This window comes from Vombatus ursinus, unplaced genomic scaffold (genome assembly GCF_900497805.2).
Source record: "Vombatus ursinus unplaced genomic scaffold, bare-nosed wombat genome assembly UNPS02014833.1, whole genome shotgun sequence".
In the NCBI taxonomy this organism is placed as follows: domain Eukaryota; kingdom Metazoa; phylum Chordata; class Mammalia; order Diprotodontia; family Vombatidae; genus Vombatus; species Vombatus ursinus.
In genome coordinates this window covers 7,320,867-7,341,455 of record NW_020954611.1, presented here as the reverse complement: position 1 = coordinate 7,341,455, position 20,589 = coordinate 7,320,867, and the positions used below count along the sequence as shown (strand labels likewise).

At 38.2% G+C, this 20,589-nt stretch overlaps 1 non-coding gene and 1 pseudogene across 1 annotated transcript; both read left to right on the top strand.

Annotated features, from left to right (window-relative positions):
* The first annotated feature begins 3,504 nt into the window (after nt 1-3,504).
* LOC114026237 lies at nt 3,505-3,611 on the top strand. Its single transcript, XR_003567105.1, has one exon. It is a non-coding gene; the product is annotated as a U6 spliceosomal RNA (small nuclear RNA).
* An 8,374-nt stretch (nt 3,612-11,985) lies between these two features.
* Nucleotides 11,986-14,671, top strand: LOC114026193 (annotated as a pseudogene).
* Nucleotides 14,672-20,589: the final 5,918 nt, after the last annotated feature.

Here is a 20,589-nt window from a genome sequence, read left to right as displayed (position 1 = left end):
ATCACCTTCTTATTAGGCTTTATCTCATAATCTTCTACTGGGGACTCAGAAGCTTGTCACCTCAGATATCAAGCCTGTCCAGAGCTTATCAGCCTGGTTTCAAATGTTGCTACCATAGGGACTGGTTTCTGACCCATATAATTTGGCCTCTAGGGTCCCTCTAAATCTATGATCCTATGAATTATTCTGGCAGATGTACTGTAATGGTTGTCCTGTCCCTGGAACTGCCTTGATGTACACTCACAATGACTGTCCTCCAGAATTAGACTCAACACCCAACTCTGGGAACTCCCATACTGCTGGGCTCTCTGTTGGTTACTGGCTTAGGGGTCTACACCTGAGACTTCAAACTTCACACTTCAAACATACAGTATCCCTAACCCAGTAGGGTGATTGAAGAACCAATAACCTCCTAACTTTACCTAGCTGACTACACCTAGGCATGTGTCCATAAATATGCACTTACAAACAACTTCTAATGAGATACTTTCAGACATATGCACTAACTCATAGCTTATACTGACAAACAAATCCATTCACTGATCACATCAAAGATACACGTACTGTTTAAATCTATACAAACATAACCCCACTCCAGTTAATATAATCACAAAAGGTGAGGCACCTGATTCAGTCAATCAGTTAGACAAAAGTATAAACTAGATATGAACAAGTTCTTAATCAATTTGAGAGGAATAAAGTATCTTTAGATAAAAACATGAAATATGTCACACAGGAAATACCTTGTAATTGGCTGAATGATTCAGATACTCTTATGGGTCAATGGATATAATAGGAAGCCAGTTTTCGATTAAAAAGTTCAGCAAACCAAATGGTAGAGGAGCTCCAACCAAGCCCTTGAGAAGAGATCAATCTTTCTCCCTGCCCCACCTCTTTGAACCCACAGTGAACCCTAAATGTGTGCCAATGATAGAGGAAATGACCACAGACATATGTGGAAAGGTATTCACTTGAGGACAGCAGCATCTTTAGGAATTGGGACTCATCATCATGGAGAAAAGTAGCAGGTATGGACCCTGTTCAGAATGCAGCAAAGAACTACGCCTAAGGGGAATATCTATGAAGAGAGAAAAGGACTTCCAGTACAAGAGTTGTGAGTTTACTGCTTTGCTCCATGTGGATAACTTATGCACAGGCCCCTTTGGGATTCTTCACTGGTGTTTTATTACCAAAGATACTTTACCTAGCCCTAACCAACTTTTACCTGAGAGTAGGGTGGGTCACCTTGACCTGTATAAACTTTATCTAACCCAGACTCTGTCAGCTCAGTCTGGGAGCAAATTATATGAAATACATTTATTAAATGTAGGGGCCTGGTATTTGTTATAGGAAGGCAATTATGCTACATCCAAATCCAACCCTATATACCCTGAAAGATCCAATCTCACATCTCTAACTGTGTTTCAGATATCTCAAACTGGATGTCCATTAGACATATTAAACTCAGTAAGTTAAAAACAGAACTCAATATTTTTCCCCCTAAACCTTCCCTGCCTGCTACCTTCCCTGTTACTGTAGAGGGCAACACCATCCTCCTAGTCCCTCAGGATCACAACCTAGGAGTTATCCAGGATTGCTCACTGTCTCTCACCACTCCCTCACTATCCTCCTTTTCAAGCTGTTGTCAAGGCCTGTTGATCTCACCTTTGAAACATTTCTTGAATATATCCTCTTCTCTCCTCTGACACTGCCGGCACTCATGATTTGATGCCTTGATTATTGCAATAGTTTGCTAGTAGGTCTGCTGCCTCAAGTCTCTGCCCACTCCAATGCATCCTTCAGCCACTAAAAATGTAGGTCCAATAATATCACCCCCCCACCATACACACACACACACACACACACACACACACACACACACACACACTCGACAAACTCCAGTGGCTTCCTATTGCCTCCAGGAGCAAATACAAAATGCTATTTGGCGTTCAAAGCCCTTCACAACCTAGTCCTCTCCTACCTTTCCAGTTTTCTTATACCTTACTCCCCAACATGAATTCTTTGATCCAGTGACACTGGCCTCCTGGCTGTTCCAAGAACAAGACATTCTATCTTGGGGCAGCTAGGTGGCTAGTGGATAGAGCACCAGCCCTGAAGTCAGAAGGACCTGAGTTCAAATCTGACCTCAGGCCAAACACTTGACACTTACTAGCTGTGTGACCCTGGGCAAGTCACTTAACCTCAGTTGACTAAAAAAAAAAAAAGACATTCTATCTCTTGGCTCTGGGGCATTCTCTTTGACTGTACCCTATGCCTGGAATGCTCTCCCTCCTCTGTTCTGACTATTGACCTTCTTGGCTTCCTTTAAGTCCCAACTGAAATCCTACTTCTACAGGAAGTCTTTCTTAACTCTCTTAATTCTAGTGCCTTCCCTCTGTTAATTATTTCCTATTTATCCGGTATAGAGGTTGCTTTGTATGTATTTGTTTACATGTTGTCTTTCTCCTTAGATTGTAAGCTTCTTGAGGGCAGAGACTGCTTTTTACCTCTTTTTGTATCCCTAGTACTTAGCACCAGTGCCTGGCACATAACAGGTGCTTAATAAATGCTGATTGATTGATAATAATAGTCACCTTTCTCTGGGGACTCTCTGCCAACATGAATGGGCACTGGGGAAGTAACTCCAGAGGGGTACAACTCGAGTACAACTCATGACCAGGTAAACCACTCTTTCAAATTTGAGCATTGCAACTCTACTCAACTACCTGAAGTCTAGCTTAATAATAACTCTTTCTACTCTGAACCTGGGCTCAGAAAAGATCTTGAAGCTCTGCTTATAATCCTGGGGAGGGGGAAATGGAGAAATGAGGCAGGAGGTATGGTCAACTGTGATCCTTCTACCCTAACATATGCATCAGGAAGATAAATCAGGCAGTAGTTTCCATTGTGGTTGTCCAGGGGTTAAGCTAGCTAAAGGTGAGCAAAGTAGGACTGAGGAAAATTTGGTTCAGATCGAAGGACATAAGTCTGATAACAGTAGAAATTAAGATGGAGGCCATTTGAGTGGAGTGAAGGGAAAGAATGCAAGAGATACTGTGGACATAGAATCAATAAGATTAGACAACTGTTACACATGGAGGTTGAGGGAAAGGGAGTAGTTATGAATGATTCCAACTTTGTAAATTTGGGTAGTTGAGATGGTGGCGGTGTCCTCAATAGAAATGAGATAAACTTGGAGAAGGAATGGATAGGTATTGGGGAATGTATAATGTCTTAAAGCTTATGATGTGCAGTAAGATAAGATCCCTCTACCATTGTAGTAAGTGATGTTGGGGTGGGGGGACAGGATGGAGGGCCAATGCAATGAGGGGCAGTATTGAATAATTCCTGTGTTCACCATAAGAAAGGAGGTCACGAGAATTCTTTGTGGCCTCTGGAAAGTTCTGTTGGGTGGTAAGCATCTGGTGCTCTCTGCCTCTGTGACTAGGCCAAATCACATGAGACAATAAAGCTCTATAGACACATCTTTGAAAGCTTTGATCTGTGCTCACTTTAGCAGCACATATGGTAAATTTGGAATAATACAGAGAAGATTATCATGGCCCCTGTGCAAGGATGACATGCAAATTCATGAAGCGTTGCTATTTTTTGGTAATGTGAGAAGCAGAAAATATGAATGAAAACTTATGTTAAAAAGAAAAAGTCAAAATCTTGATTCCTTTATTGCTCTGTGATTATCACCTTCTGTGGCACATACTAGAGAGAGTTCATGTCTGAAAAATAGTTTCAAGGGTTAATAGTGTTTGGAGGGGGGGGATAGAAATGAGAAGACATGCTAATAGACTGTTGCAATGTTTCAGAAAAGTGGTAATGAGGGCCTCCATCAAACTTGGTGCCTGCTCTCATGAAACTTAGAATCTTAGCAGGAGGTTGCAATTGAGTCATCGATTTGCATTAAAGTACAAGAATGAAAACTAAATTGATGTCCTAAATGTCAAAAGCAGGAGCCAATAAGACAGCCATCTGTTGCTGTGTAGGCTCTCTGCTTTGACTACGGGAGGGCCCGAGCTTTTTGTCGAGCTGAGCACAGATTCACCAGAGGCCCCCGCAGCAAAGAGCAGGTTTTGGAGGCGACTCCTAATCAAAGCCATTTTGAACAGCGTGGGATTTGTCTCTTTTCTTCTGCCAATCTTGGAGCAAAACCCTAAGGACATTCTCCAGCTCCTTCAGGAAAAACTGAATGGGGGCCCATTAGTTAGGATCCACAGGGGTTTTGTCTGAATGTTGGAGGTAATGGCTTAAGGTTTCCGTCTTGCTTTATTGGTATAGATCCACTGGGAAGTGGGAGGGGGTTTTCATAGTTCTAAGATCACAGAGATGTAAGTACAATGACTAATATTTAGAGTCACCACTGTAATCATGCTAGCCCTTTCATAAATGGCTTTTCATTGAAAAGGTGATATTATATTAAGAACTGAGCTATACTTAACACCTGATGCATCTCTTTCAGAATAAAAGGTTACCCATTAAGTCATTTACTCACAGGGTTCTCACAAGTTACCTTGCAGTAAGGTTTATATTATGTGCTTTTAAGCCTATTTCCAAGGTTTTAAGATTTCTTTGGCTGAATCAATTGAGAGAAAAATCGGCCAATTTGTTGTTAATCCATTTCTTAGACTACAAAAAAAAAAAAAATAGGTGTCAATGATCATAAACCCTCAAAGATGCATCCTGAATCCTGGCAAAGCAGGCATTTAGACTAGTGAGTTCTCCCAATGAGGCTTAAGATCTCTCATGTATTTATTAATTCATCTAACGGTGCAATTTTTCAAAAGTACCTACTATGGGCAAAGCATTGGTATACCCTCAGATAAAGAATGAGAATTGGATATAAAGATAAACTGAGGTGTAATTCCTGCCCTTACGAAGCTTAAACATCTGGTGGTAGGGATGGGGATGGGGGGTGGGGGTGTTCATCAAGGACAATACAAATCAGATATCTCTTAAAGTGTAACACAACAATGAAGAAAAAAGATATCTAAAAATGTTAACATTGGTGAGGAAGAAAATCCTCCTCTGATGTCTCATCATGGCATGGAGGTGACCTGAGTTCCCAAAGGCTGTAACCTCAGAGTGAAAGCCCTAGTCAGTCTTGCCAAGGGAAAAATTTTTACTAGGGCCCGAGTGATGGAAGGTCACTGTGCCTGTCATCTGAGGACCAACCTAACCAAGTTCAAAGAGACTCCTCTTTGGTTAGGTTGTAGGTTAGTGAAATTTTCAGTTGTAGAACTTCTCAAAGACTGTCTAGTAAGTAAATTATAGAGGGGTTGCAAAAATCATATACCTCTGAGGCAATGAACTATTAAATATGGTAGGAATTTGGTAGGAATGCCTACCAAAACAAAAACAAACAAATGAACAGATCAACAAATAAAAAATCCCAACCAACCAACAACCAAAGAGATTTTAGTCTAGGAGCATAAAGATAGGATAGGGATTATACCTGTGATTCCATTGGCTAATAGTGTCATCTAAAATGAAGAACTTTAGAGTCCCATTGTACTCTGGTCTGGTGAGACCAAATCCAGAACATTATGTTCTAGGAACCACATTTGAAGAAGAACCCTGGCAGGCTAGTAAAGGTTGGCCAGTATACCATGTCATATGATATGGAATATCTATCTCCCACTCAACACAGTTATGCCTACTCTCACATACAATTACTGGATCCATTGACTTTTTCATGAAGGTTCTATTTTTTTCTATATGAAGATTTTTAGAATATGACAGACAGGTACTTATATCTGTCAAATCTTTCTCCTCATTACTCTTCTAATGCTGGCATTGCTCTATAGGAAAAGGGATGGAACCCAAAGCACACAATAACTTCAAGATTCAAAGAATCAACTGAGCATGCCAAACTCTGCTAGCCCCAGTGCCCACTCTTTCCATACTCCCATAAATTCATCTTTCTTCTCTAGAGGTTTCCAAACTGTTGGATTTCACATTAGTCACAACACTTTACTTCTCTATGTTCACTCAAATGGATTCACATAATTTTCTCTCCTTCTTGCTTTGTCTCCACCGTTCTATTTTGCTCACTCAGAAACCAGCCAATTGTTTAATACAAATACAGCATCTATACCTGATTCTTTCTATAATTGCTCCAAGTTCCATCACCAATAGAGTCAGGATCTGAATCGGGCTAACACCAAACCAAGATGCTTGATCACCATGGTCGAAGGAGCGTACTTATATTTCTTAAATAGCTGGAATATTTGTAACAGCTGTGGGCGGCCATGTGCCTCTAAGTAAGGATTCTTATCTTGGGTTCCATGGAGTGCATGGTTAAATTTCAGGGAAACCACAAATTTGGAAAGGATAAAAAATGCTTCATTATTTTCACTAATGGCTAAATGAAACTTAGCATTTCCTTCAATTGTTTAAAAATATTATTCTGATAAGGGTTCTCTAGGCTTTGGAAGACTGCCAAAGGGACCCATGATACAAAAAGGTTAAGAACCCTTGCTCTATGAACTTCCACATACAGCTATTTTCAACTCATATAATCCTAATATTCTCCTCACAGCTCCCCTTCTATTTCTGTTCCCACCTCTGACTCAATGTGTCTTATTCTTTTCTATTGGAGACCCATACTCAAATTTCTCATCTATTTTTCTCTGTAATGCTTTACCTCCAAGGGGCTGATCACTACCTTAGCCTTGCCTTGTGACTCCTCTCAGCCCCAATTCTTTTGGGGTCCTGAATTGCTTTCATTGGAATAGCTACTCACACCAACATCTTAAAAGACTTGGACCTCCTAGTGAAAACTGCAACTTGGGTCCTGTTCAAAATGGATTTGTGCTGGGGATTTGAAACCTAGATCTAATAATTGCCAGCCATTTTCACCACTGCCATCTCCTGTCAGGAAACTAGATCTAAATGCAATCCATAAGCTAAATGTCCCCAAATTCCACACTGGTAGCAATAATCACTCCCATTGCAATACAGTGGTACTTGCCTGTACAAATCTAAATAGTATTCCCATCTTGCCAAATAAGGAAGCCAGGTAAGTTGAAATCCTCCCAATCAATACTGCCCAAGTAAGGCTCCTGGTTAAAAGCCCCTTTTTTCCACTAATGGGAAGTTTATTTATAAACTAGCCTGCTAATTCTCCAGGGTATCCCCCAGCTGAGTCAGCATCAGTCCCCAAACTATGACCTTTGCATGAGGTCCAGGTTCCCAACTCCTTCCCTCCAATGTCTGGTCTTGGAAAACCCCCTCCTTTTACTAGTTTTAGCACCCATTAGCACCCATTGGACACCATGGTGGAACTGACAGTTCTACCCTCCCTTATTGCCCCTTTGTATTGTAACAATTTCCTCTTAATAAAGCCTGTTCTCTTCATTTTCCATCTTCTGGGTTCCATCTTGAGCCAGATTTCTCCTTTAGAAACATGAACCATTGACCAGGGCTGGTAACCACTCCTACTTCCTAAACTACGATTTAGAGAATGTAGAAAGCAAGAGTTGTAACCATGAGCCCTTTTCCCCAACAGGAAGACTTCCCTATTCTGTGTGACACTATGGTTGTGATGAGGGATCTTCCCTGAACCACATACTCCTCAGGTCCTTTCACTGGCAACAAAAGTGGCACGTAAGGGAGAGTGCTGCTTCCTTCTTGTACTGCACTCTAGGATCCTGCACCTCTCTCAGGAAGGGTGATAGAAGGCTGCCCATATGAGTAATTATTTATTGCGTGGACTCTAGACAAGGTAGCTGATCTAGACATCTTGCTACTAGTTTTTACTTCTTTAGAAGTAAGGTGTGGATTTCAGGGAAACTATAAACTTGGAAAGGCTAAAAAATATACACTATTACTTTCAATAATCTCTAAATAAAACAGCATTTTCCTTTAATTATTTAAAAACATTATTCTGATTAGAGCTCCCTAGGCTTTGGAAGACTGCCAAAGGGGCCAATGAAACTTTGGCCCCTGGCAAATGAAGTGATAGTACTTTCTTGTTATTCAGTCATTCATTCACAACTCTTGGTGACCCCTGGGACCATAGCATGCCAAGCCCTTGGCAAAGTGGTATGTTTGCATCTTTCACTATCTCTCAAAGTCTGTCCAAGTTCATGATGTTTCCATGATACTGTCTATCCATCTCATCCTCCACTGTCCCTTTTTCCTTCAATCTTTCCCAACATCAGAGTCTTTTCCAATGAGTCCCTTCTTCTCATTATGTGGCCAAAGTATTTAATCTTCAGCTTCAGTATTTGACCTTCCAGTGAATAGACTGAATTAATTTCCTTAAGTACTCATTGATTTGACCTCCTTGCTTTCCAAGGGACTCTCAAAAGTCCTCTCTAGCACCACAATTCAAAAGTATTGATTCTGCTGTGCTCAGCTTTCCTTATGGTCCAACCCTCACAGTCATACATTGTTACTGGAAAAACCATAGCTTTGACTATATGGACCTTTGTCAGCAAGATGATGTCTCTGCTTTTTAGTATTCTGTCCAATTTTGCCATAGGGTTCCTTCCAAGGAGCAAGCATCTTTTAATTTCATGGCTGCAGTTGCCATCTATGGTGATCTTTGAGTCCAAAAATGTAAAATCTGACACTGTTTGCATTTCTTTTCCCTCTATTTGCCAGGAAGTCATGGTACCAGGTGCCATGACCTTAGTTTTTTAATTTTAGTCTTCAAGCCAGCTTTTACACTCTCCTCTTTCACCCTCATCAAGGGGTTTCTTAATCCCTCTTCACTTTCTGCCTTCAGAGTAGTATGTTTACATATCTGAGATTGTTGATATTTCACCTCTCTCTTTGTTCTTCTAGATTCTCTCTGGTTCTTATCATACTCCCTAAAGTCAAAAGCGGAGAGAAGACTAGCTCTTTTATACTGCTGGTAATCCTGAAAGGAAGTGTAAGAAGATACATTAGGAGGCTCCACAGGAACCTTGTATGTCTGTATGGGAGGGAGAGTAGACCCCTAGGTTGAGGGGGGGATGTTTCATACCACCACTCTAAGTTCAAGTTCACCACATCTTTTCCTAGGGGAAGGATTTGACTGGGGGTGTGAGGGATTTTTTTTTCCTTTCAGTAATTTCTGTCCTTGCTATACTTTCTCATTAAATAGTCTTTTATAAAAGGAAATTGACATCAACTGGTTAATTGATTTTGTGTGGGCACACTGTATGGAGATCATCAGCAACAGTCTTAGAAACGTCATCCCCTGTGGGGTTACCCCTAGAACCCTAAGAGAAGTAGCCAACTCTCTTCTAGGGACCTAGCCAGCCAGTAAGAATGGGAGTTTGGAGAGAGGGAGCCTGGAAGGGGTGCTACAGATGACATCCATAACAGCCTTCCCACTCACAGAGATGGTCTTTGAGGTGTATGTTTCCTTCACCACGGGCAATGCCCTGAGACTTTTCTGCCAACTAGGCCTTGTGTCCCAAATTTTGCCTCTCACTTTGCATCCTAAAATCTTTCCCCCTCTGAATTTGTACTGGGCACCAGAATTCCTAGTTACAGCTCTGATCACCACATTCTCTTGTTACTATTCCTCCCATCTTACCCACTGCTACTTCACTTCCTGTCCCTTCTCTTTCTCTTAACACTCTAACGTAAATGGTTTTCAGTATTTGATTCTAGAGAAAAAGACTCTATGATCTCTACCTGGGCAATCTCAGTTGGTTAGCCTGCTTCAGCTACTACCTCTCTGACTACTACTCCCAAATCTGTATTTCTAGTCTGAATCTCTCGTATGAGACCTAGACCCACATTTCCAGTTGTTCCATCAGCATACCAAAACCACATACTCAACTTTTCTAAAACTGAGCTTACTGTCTTTAGTTCTAAACCTTTTTGTCTTGACTTAGCTATTTCTATCAGTATCTCTACCAAGTTTTCTCATTCATTCTCCCAGGTTTTAAACCTTGAGGTTATTTGGCCGTTATTGTCTATACTTTCTATAATGTCTATGCAGTTAATAACTATTCTTGATTACACATCACAAACAACTCATATCTTTTCCCTTTCTAATCTAAATACCACCAGTGGCTACTCTCATTGATTTTTGCATCATTTTCTTAATTGATCTTTCAGACTTTATTTTTTCCTCTCCAATTCCTCCTTTGTTCTACTGCAAGAATAATCTCTCTAAAGCATAGATCTGGTTCTATCATTCCTCTTCTCAAAAAAATCTTAGTTTTTTCCCTAGTGCCTGCTGAATAAAAATCAGACTCATTTGCCTGGATTTCCTGGGCCTTGACAGTAAGATTCCATTTACCTTACCAGCCAGATCGCCTATTTACCCCCTCTCAGACACTTTGTGCTCCAGTCAAGGTAGAATACACATAGTTTCCCAAATACAACAAACTATGAAAGGGTATGGTAAAATGGATGCTAACATCCACTGATGTTACAACTGTTTGTTGTCTTTGGACAAGAGATCCTGTAATTTTGTCTAAAAGCACTTCTTTCAATTGTAAAAGTATTTGTTTAATTCTCTTGTCTCCTGTCCTTGAACAGGGAATGGTTTCTCACAATAAATCTTACCAGGGACCTTCCATATACTCTCATTTTCTCCCTCAGATGATCCCCCTCTTTCTCTCCTTCTCTGTGAAATGCTTTATGTATCTATCCTAAGTTACTGTAGAATACCGATGATTGTCTGTGTACTCCAAGTAGGTCTGAAAGAGTATATAAACCAAATTTGTACCCTAGGAAGCATTTTAATAAATTTCTTTGCTTTCAGTTTGGCCTCCTAACTTTTACCTAAAGTCATTGAACACTCAGTGACATGTGTGCCTTTCCCAAGAGGTCCCATTTCTCTTGATTAAGAGAATCCCCCACCAAATCCTTCCTATGATTTAAAATCTATTTGAAATGCCATCTTCTTAGTGCAATTCTTCCTACTCATCATATACTTAGACTCTTCCCCTCCATCCAATTAGAATCTAAGTTCCATGAACAAAAGAACTATGTCTTGTCTAAACTTTGAATATCTCCCAGCACTTAATACAGTATCCTTTAACATGAGATGGTTAATAAGTACTTTTAAATGAATGCAGTTGTCTTCTCCCTTATCTGGAAGATATTTCTATATTCTTTTTCAAAACACCAAATATAGTTGGTTGATCATTTATATTTTCCCCTTGCCTATGTACAACTCTATGAAAGTATTAAAATGATAATTTAAGTTGCAGTTAAAGAAAATTACTTTGGGATCCTATAATACAAATATGATCAATGCGAATGCCATGGCACGTACCCCTTCTAGAGTTGTTAAATATGATAGCAACACTGAATGCATTATTTTAGATGATTTTAATTTGGATTATTAAAATGTTTCCATAGGCATAGAAGACTCTTGATTAAACCTTAGACTTTTCTGATAAAGTAACTTGTTATATTAGAATTGAATTTACAGGAAAGTATATCAATCGAATAGATAATTGTACCTAAAGAAAACAGGGGGAGGATTAGAAAATTTGGTTCAATTATTTAAACGATCTGAACATGATGAATATTAAGAAAGCACAAATACATTAAATTCATAGGATCAGAGCTGGGAGAGACCATAGTGGTGGGATGAAGTTGCAGACAAAGAAACTAAGGGCCAGAAAAGTTAAACAATTTATTTAGCATGTTGTGTTGTTGTTTGTCCTTTGTTTTTGAAGAGGACCAATGATATCACAGGTGATGTCTTGACTTGTGAGTGAATTGGATTTAAGTGAGGTAGAGTTGCACAGAAACATTAGCTTCACTGTTCCAGTCATCGAAATCCAGTGGTAAGACAAATGTCAGGATGACCGGCAATTGCCCAAGTTGCAATGAATGATCTTGGCGTCTTCATTGTCTGACCAAGCTCTAAGTGCTCCACAACACCTTCTTCAGCTGCCTTCATGGCTATTGGAACAATTATTTTCATCACCCCCTTAATTCACCGACAGGTTTGTCATCTATTGGTTACCCTCAACCTTGTTTATCCTGTCTGGTAAGATGGTTTACTGAGCTATGGCCACGTGCCTGCTACAGCTTCTTGGAGCCACAGGTGAGAAATTAGTGCCAAGTAGACACCAAAGGTGGATGAGCAGCCCTGAAAAGGGCTTGGCAAGCGCTCACACAAGAGGTGCTAGTTCTCCTTGAATACCCCATAGACCCCAATGTACGACAGTGGAAGAGCCAAGATTTGAACACAGGTTCTCTGACTTGACAGCCTATGTACTCCACAGTGTAACATGCTTGCCTGTAAGAAATTTCAAAATGGATAGATTTTTGTAGTGTGTATTCCATTATGCCTTTAGGGATTTTCTTTCTAGTTAATCTTTTATGTAATTATTTAATTGTAATTTCAGACTGGTATATAAAGGCTAAACTACTGGAGCAGAGCTTGAGAAGTCCTGTCAATGTGTAGTATGGCTAGAACAAAGATCTGTTGTTAGACAATGGGCTAAGCAATTTGGGGCAGGCTTGCTAGATAGGATAATTGATTTAGACCTGGCAGATGACCACAGAGGCCATCTGGTTCATCCCCCTAATCCCATAGATGAAGATACTGAAGCCCAGAAAGACCAAGTGATCGCTTAAGTGCCAGGATGTGTCAGAGGCAACATATGAACCCAAATCTTCTTGGCTTAGAGGAGAGATTTTTATCCACTACACTATGATTAAAATCCATGCCTTGACATTTCAAATCCAGTTCTTTTTCAGCTATAGGGGGGGAAGAGAGAGAAAGGAATAAGGGTTTATTTAGTGCCTCTTATTTGCTAGGAACTGTGCCAAGTGCTTTACAAATATTATCTCATCTTCTCTGTGCCCTCTCTCTCCTTTGGACTGAGGTGGATGCTGGTGCCATTGTTACTGCCTCTGGGGGTATCTGCTTCCCAGAAAGTAGCTTGATGAGTCTCCAAAGTAACAGTGGAAGTTTGGAGAGGCCTCTCTCTTGCTCTTAGCTCTCCATGTCTCCAATCCCTGGCTTAGTGTTGGCAGCTAGGTCCCTCCTGAATCAGGGACCCTGCTACCATCCAGGAGGCTCAAAGAAGGTGCAATAGATGAGCTTTACAGCTTAGATCCAAGAAGACAAGAATTATTGGAAGTTGGATTTATAGGAGTTGTGAGTGGAAACACAGAAAGTTGCAGTGTTGGATCTAAAGTCTCAACAAATAATGAAGGTTCTAATCACAGTTTTGGAAGCTTGGGATCTCTAAGTGATAGAGAATCAGAGAGACAATTGGCAGGCAGCTGAAAGGACACTGTACAAGTGAATGGGACGTTATTTGCAGTAGGCTCCCTTGAGACTCCAGAGAAGAAACAGAGCCATTCAGAGGAAGAAAAAGGAAAGCAAAATACCCAAGTGAAAGCGGTCAGGGGAAAAGTAGCAGGGATGTGGCCACAAAATTAGTGACTATTTTGAATATCAAGGCGGGAATGGCTCCAGTCCAGTAAGGCGAATACCTCCTGCAATCCAATTGCCTCAGAATTCACATTCATAGTCCACTCCTTCCTCCTGTGTGTAGCCAAATAGCCCTTTACTACATTAGCTTTTGGAGACCACCCTATTACACAGCCAAAGCAGTTCTCTTTGAAAAATATTCAGACTGATCTCACAATGCTGAAATCAGCTGTACTAGAAAGTAATAAAAACTAGGACCTGAAAAAGAAAGAAGGTGGTATAGACTATAGATTTTTTTGCTTAGGGCTAACTGTGATCTTAGACCTCAAACAGATGAACAGCATAAACTATTTGAAAAATACAAAGAAAAATTAAATAAATGCATTTCAATGAGTAAGAAAATAGAAAACAGCACACAAGAAAAAAACTGGCAAGCTGAGAGAAGAGTATATGCAAGACAGACTACATTGGCCATTTTGCAGCAGTTAGACACAGCGCTTCATTTACTGAACAACGGACAGGTGGTTTTGCCTTTCAGAATCTTGTGAAACAACAGGAATGGGTGAATCATCAAAGAAAGGATATTGAAAGGCAAAGAAAGCTCCTGGGACCTGGAAAACCACCGACTACTAATAATTCTCAGGCACCTTCTACCAATTCTGAACCAAAACAAAGAAAAATCAAAGTTGTCAGTGGAGCAGAAAATGATCCTTTTGTTAGACCTAATTTATCACAACTGCTGACTTTAGCAGAATACCATGAACAAGAAGAAATTTTCAAACTTTGACTAGGACATCTCAAAAAGGAAGAATCAGAAATCCAGGCAGAACTTGAATGTTTGGAACGAGTCAGAAATCTTCACGTAGGGGAATTCAAAAGGATAAACAATGAAGATAATTCACAGTTTAAAGATCATCCCACAAAAAAGGAACGATATTTGTTACTTCATCTGCTTGGTAGAGGTGGTGTTAGTGAAGTAGATAAGACTTTTGACCTTTATGAACAAAGATATGTTGCTGGGAAGATTCACCAGTTTAATAAGAGCTGAAAAGATGAGAAGGAAAACTACCACAAATATGTCTGTAGAGAGCATAGACTACACAAAGAACTGGACCACCCCAGGATAGTTAAACCATACGATTATTACTCCTTGAATCCAAACACATTTGTACAGTATTAGAATACTGTGAAGGCAATGACTTGGATTTCTATCTCAAACAACATAAATTAATGTCAGAGAAGGAAGAAAGGTCCATTTTTATGCAAATCATAAATGCACTAAGATATCTCAATGAGATATCCTTGTGAAGGAAATATCAGAGAAATTCTAAACACAAGAACTGCAGTGCCTGTGTCTATGCATTAGGCATTCAGCAGGAATTCTGTTGACAACAAACTAAAAGTGAGTGATAGTCACCTTACGTTATGGAATAATAGAATATCATAGACTTTTCAGACAGAGTTAAACTTTTTTTTGCCTCTTTGGACTTTTGCAGAGTTATAACTCAAAACCACATTCCCCCTTACTGGTAATCATTTTGAATGGTGAGCTATTCATAGGTAACTTAACCCTTCAGTAAATGAGCTGTGTATTTTGAAATCTTGTTGAATTAGCTAAATTATATTTGCTGTGTTTCCAAAATGTTAGAATTGTTTAAAAAATAATTATTTATTTTTAGTTTTCAATGTTCACTTCCATAAGATTTTGAGTTTTAAATTTTCTCCCCCTCCCTCTCCTCTCCCTCCCTAAAGACAGTGTGCTAAAGGCTCTACTTATAAATTCATTTTAAGCATATTTTCCCATTAGTCATGATGTAAAGAACAATTAGAACTAATGGGAGGAACCATTAAACAAAACAACAAAGGAAAAGGAAAACAAATAATATTACATTCAGACCCCATAATTCTTTTTCTGGATGTGGATAGCATTTTCTATCATGAATCTTTTGGAGATTCTTGCATTTCTGAGAAGAGCCAAGTCTATCAAAGTCAGTCATAGCACAGTGTGGCTGTTACCTTGTACAATGTTCTTTTGGCTCTGCCAAAATGTTAGAATTTGAACAAGTATTTTATAATTCATTTCCTGGCCTTGTGATAAAAAGTAAATGATAGTATGTAACCAAATGCAGACCAGTTCTATGCAGGATAACAGGATAATGATCAAATGATCCCTTTAAGTTCTATTGTAAATTGTTGTACAGATGTCATATTTCCAATTACACACAAGTTTCAGCAGCTTATTCTTGTACAAATATTAAAAATATGGTTTTTTTCTAATTGGGTATTGTATTTTTTTAAACTCTCCTTGAAAGCACTTTAATTGCAGCTAAATGAGGTTGCTTTTATCTTTGCAAAAAATTGAGTGACATCCTTAAGGTGCAAGTTGACTCTATGTCATAGAGAGATAATAAAAGTAGGCAATTCATTAACAAAAAAAATTATCTCATTTGATCCTTACAACAGCCCTGTGAGATAGGTCTCCATTTTACAGTTGAGGAAACAGGTAACTAGAGGATAAGTGACTTGCCCAGTGTCATACAGCATCAGGGGCCAGATTTGACCTTAGGTCTTCCCGGCCCCTCCAGGGCCCTCCGGGTCCAGCACTCCATCTAGTATACTATCGTAGCTGCCTACAACCATTCCACGTTGCATCCCAACTCAGTGGTTATACATCAGGTAGCAAATACTTTGAATATAGCACTAAGATGTTAGAAGAGCTACAATCTAGGTCAGTGAAGGGAGTACCAATGCAGATGAAAGCATAGAACTTTGAAAGAATAAGTACATCTAATGATATCACTTCATCTACTAAGGCCTTACTCTATTGCTTCATCATGGTGCACAATTGCAGGCCAGTCCAGCAAAGTATAAAATATGGTAGGTTATACAAACCCAGAAAAGCTACTGGTATGGGCTGAAAACACGTTATCCAAAGATCAGCCTAATTAAATTCAGAAGACTGGCTCCAAGATGATAAAGACTTTTGAGCACACCTACTCATGAAAATCATCTATTAAGGTATAGAGGGGTAAGATCTGCTTCAGTGGAGTGCGTATCCACATAGATGAACCTACTACTTTTTTGAAGAATTAAGCTATTGAAGAATTAGGGGATAGGGATAGGAACTGGATGTGTGATTTCAATGATATAAGAAAGTCCAAGGTGGGGAAACTCTCTCTACCTGTATAGGTCAGTATCTTCTCTGAAACTTATACCTTTAGAGAGTTGTGCATTGAGATGTTAAGCAATGTTTCCAGGTCACACAGCTAGTATATGTCAGAAGCAGGCTTTCCTGGCTTTGTAACTGAGTGTGTGGACATAGGCAATTCATTTCACTTTTCTGGGCCTCAGTTCTATGCAATGAAGAAATTAAGACTGGGTGAAGAAGGGAGGGAGGAAGAAAGAGGGAGAGACAGAGACAAAGAGAAGGAGATGGAGAGAGGAGAGAAGACAGAGAAAGAGAGGGAAAGAGCAAAGAAGGGAGGGAGGGAGAGATAGAGACAGAGAAACAGAGAGAGAGAGAGAGAGAGAGAGACAGAGAGACAGAGAGAGAGACAGAGACAGAGAAAGAGAGAGAGAGAGAGGGAGGGAGAGAGAAAGAGAGAGGAATATTGAATTGAATGAACATTTTAACCAAAATGTCACTAGGTTATTTTTTTTTTCTGTAGAGAAAGTTTATTTACAAGTTTGATTGATCTCTCTCTTTTTCTCTTTTCTGCTTCCTTTGCTTTCTGTGTTTCTCTCTCTCTACTTTTCTCTGTCTCTCTGTCTCCCCTCCCCAATTGAGGAAGAAAGAAAGTAAGAAAGAAAGAAAAAAAGGGAGGAAGGAAGGAAGGAAGAAAGGAAGAATGGAAGGGAAAAATAGCATGCTTCAGTCTGTATTCAGTCAGTATCAGTTCTTTCTCTGGAAGTGAATAGTATGCTTCATCATTAGTCCTTTGGAATTGTCTTGGATCATTGTATTGCTGAGAATAGCTAAGTCATTCACAGTTCTTCATCAAACAATATTGTTGCTGTGTACAACATTCTCCTGGTTCTGTTCACTTCACTATGCATCAGTTCATGTAAATCTTTCCATATTTTTCTGAAATTATGCTGCTTGTCATTTCTTATAGCTCAATAATTCCATTACAACCATATACCACAATGACTTGTATTTTTATAAATTTGACTCAGTTCTCTATTTATTTGAGAAATGAGGCCTTTATCAGAGATACTTTTTACAAAATTTCCTCCCAGTTTTCTGCTTCCCTTATGATTTTGGTTGCATTTGGTTTTATTTGTGCAAAAACTTTAATTTTATGTCATCAAAATTATCTATTTTATATTTTATAAAGCTATCTGTACCTTCTTTGGTTCTAAATGCTTCCCTTATTTATAAATCTGACATAAACTATTCCATGCTCTCTTAATTTAGATATGGCATCACCCTTTATGTGTAGATCATGTACCCATTTTGACCTTATCTTGGTATATGGTGTGAGATGTTGGGCTACGCCTCATTTCTGCCATACTGTTTTCCAGTTTTCCCAGCAGTTTTTGTCAAATAATGAGCTTTTGTTCCAAAAGCTTGGATCTTTGAGTTTATCATATGCTAGATTACTATGCTTATATAATGTAATTTATGCCTAATCTATTCCACTGGCCCAACACTCTATTTCTTAGCCAGTATCAGATTGTTTTGATAATTTTTATAATTCATTTTGAGATCTGGTATGGCTAGACCACCTTTTTTCACTTTTTTTTTCATTGATTTCCTTGATATCCTTGAACTTTTATTCTTCCAGGTGAATTTTATTATTTTTTTCTAGCTTTATAAAATAATTTTCGATAGTTTTATTACTATGGCATTGAATAAATATTTTAATTTAGGTAGAATTGTCTTTTTTATTATATTGGCTCAGCCTACCCATGACCAATTAAATTTTTTCCAATTATTTAGATTTGACTTTATTTGTGTGAAGTGTTTCATAGTTGTGTTCATATAATTCCTGGGTTTATCTTGGCAGGTAGACTCACATGTATTTTACATTGTCTACAGTTATTTTAATTGAAATTTCTCTTTCTCTTGCTTCTGGACTTTGTTGGTAATATATAGAAATGCTGATGACTTATGTGCATTTATTTTGTATTCTGCAACTTTGCTAAAGTTGTTAATAATTTCAAGTAGTTTTTTAGTTGATTTTCTAGGATTTTCTAATTGTAACATCATATCATCTACAAAGAATGATAGTTTTGTTTCCGCATTGCCTATTCTAATTCCTTTAATTTTTTTCTCTTATTGCTATAACTAACATTTCTGGCGTAATATTAAATAATAGAGGTGATAATTGGCATCCTGGCTTCACCCCTGATTGTATTGGAAAGGCATTTAGCTTATCCCCATTATGGATAATGCTTGCTGATCGATTTAGATAAATATTACTCATCATTTTAAGGTAAGCTCCATTTATTTCTAGGTTCTCCAGTGTTTTTAATAGGAATGGGTGCTCTATTTGGTCAAAGGCTTTTTCTGCATCTGCTGAGATAATCATATGATTTCTGTTAGTTTTGTTGTTGATATGGTCAATTATGTTGATAGTTCTCTTAATATTGAACCAGTCCTGGTATAAATCTCACCTGGTCATAGTGTATGATCCTTGTGATACATTGCTGTAATCTCTGCTTGTATTTTATTTTAAAATTTTTGCATCAATATTTATTAGGGAAATTGTTCTATAATTTACTTTCTCTGTTTTGGCTCTTCCTGGTTTGGGTATCAGAACCATATTTATGTCCTAAAAGGAATTTGGTAATACTCCTTCTTTGCCTATTTTTCCAAATACTTTGTATAGTATTGGGATTAATTGTTCTTTAAATGTTTGATAGAAAGCCCTTGTGAATCTCTTTGGTCCTCGGGAGTTTTTTTCTTGGGAAGTTCATTGATGACTTGTTCAATTTCTTTTTCTAAGATCTATTTAAGTATTTTATTTCTTCTGTTAATTTGAGTAATTTTTTTTTGGTAGATATTCATCCATTTCATTTGGATTGTCAAATTTATTGGCATATAATTGGGCAAAATAGCTCCTAACAATTGTCTTCATTTCCTCTTCATTTGATTTTCTTCTTTCTTTTTTAAAACCAAATTAACCAATGGTTTATCTATTTTGTTGTTTTTTCCCCCATAAAATCAGCTTCTACTTTTATTAGTTCAATGGCTTTCTTACTTTCAATTTTCTTATGATTTTCAGGATTTCCAATTTGATGTTTAATTGGGAATTTTTAATTTGTTCTTTTTCTAGTTTTCTTTTAGTTGCATGCTCAATTAATTGATCTGCTTTTTCTCTATTTTATTGATGTAAGCAATTAGAGATGTAAAATTTCCACTCAGTACCTTTTTGGTTGCATCTCATAAATTTTGGTATGTTTGTGTAATTGTTGTCATTTCCTTTAATGAAATTATCAATTGTTTCTATGATTTGTTCTTTGACTCACTTGTTTTTTTATTAGATTATTTAATTTCCAATTAATTTTTAATGTCTCTTTCTATTGTCCATTATTGAATGTAATTTTTATTGCATTATGATCTGAAAAGGATGAGTTTACTTTTTCTGCTTTTCTGCATTTGGTTGTAAGGTTTTTATGTCCTGATACATGGTCAGTTTTTGCATAGGTGTCATATACTGCTAAAAAAAAGATATATTCCTTTTTATTCCCATTCAATTTTCTCCAGAGATCTATCATATTTAACTTTTCCAGAATTTTATTCACATCCTTAACTTCTTGTTTATTTTTTGGTTAGATTTATCTAATTTTGAGAGGGGAAAGTTGACATCCCCCATTAGCATAGTTTTAGTATCTATTTCCTCCTGCAACTCATGCAACTTCTCTTTCAAAAATTAAGACACTATACCATTTGATTCATATATATTTAGTATTGACATGACTTCATTGTCTATGATACCTTGCAGCAAGATATAGTTTCCTTCTTTATCTCTTTTAATTAGATCTATTTTTGCTTTTGCTTTGTCTGAGACCGTGATTGTTACCTCTGCTTTCTTTGCTTCAGCTGAAGCATAATTGATTGTGCTCTAGCCCCTTCTCTGTACCTTGTATGTGTCTCTCTGCTTCAAATGTGTTTTTTGTAAACAACATTTTGTAGGATTGTGGTTTTTAAGTCATTCTGTTATCTACTTCCATTTTATGGGTCAGTTTATCCCATTCACATTAATAGTTCTGATAACTAA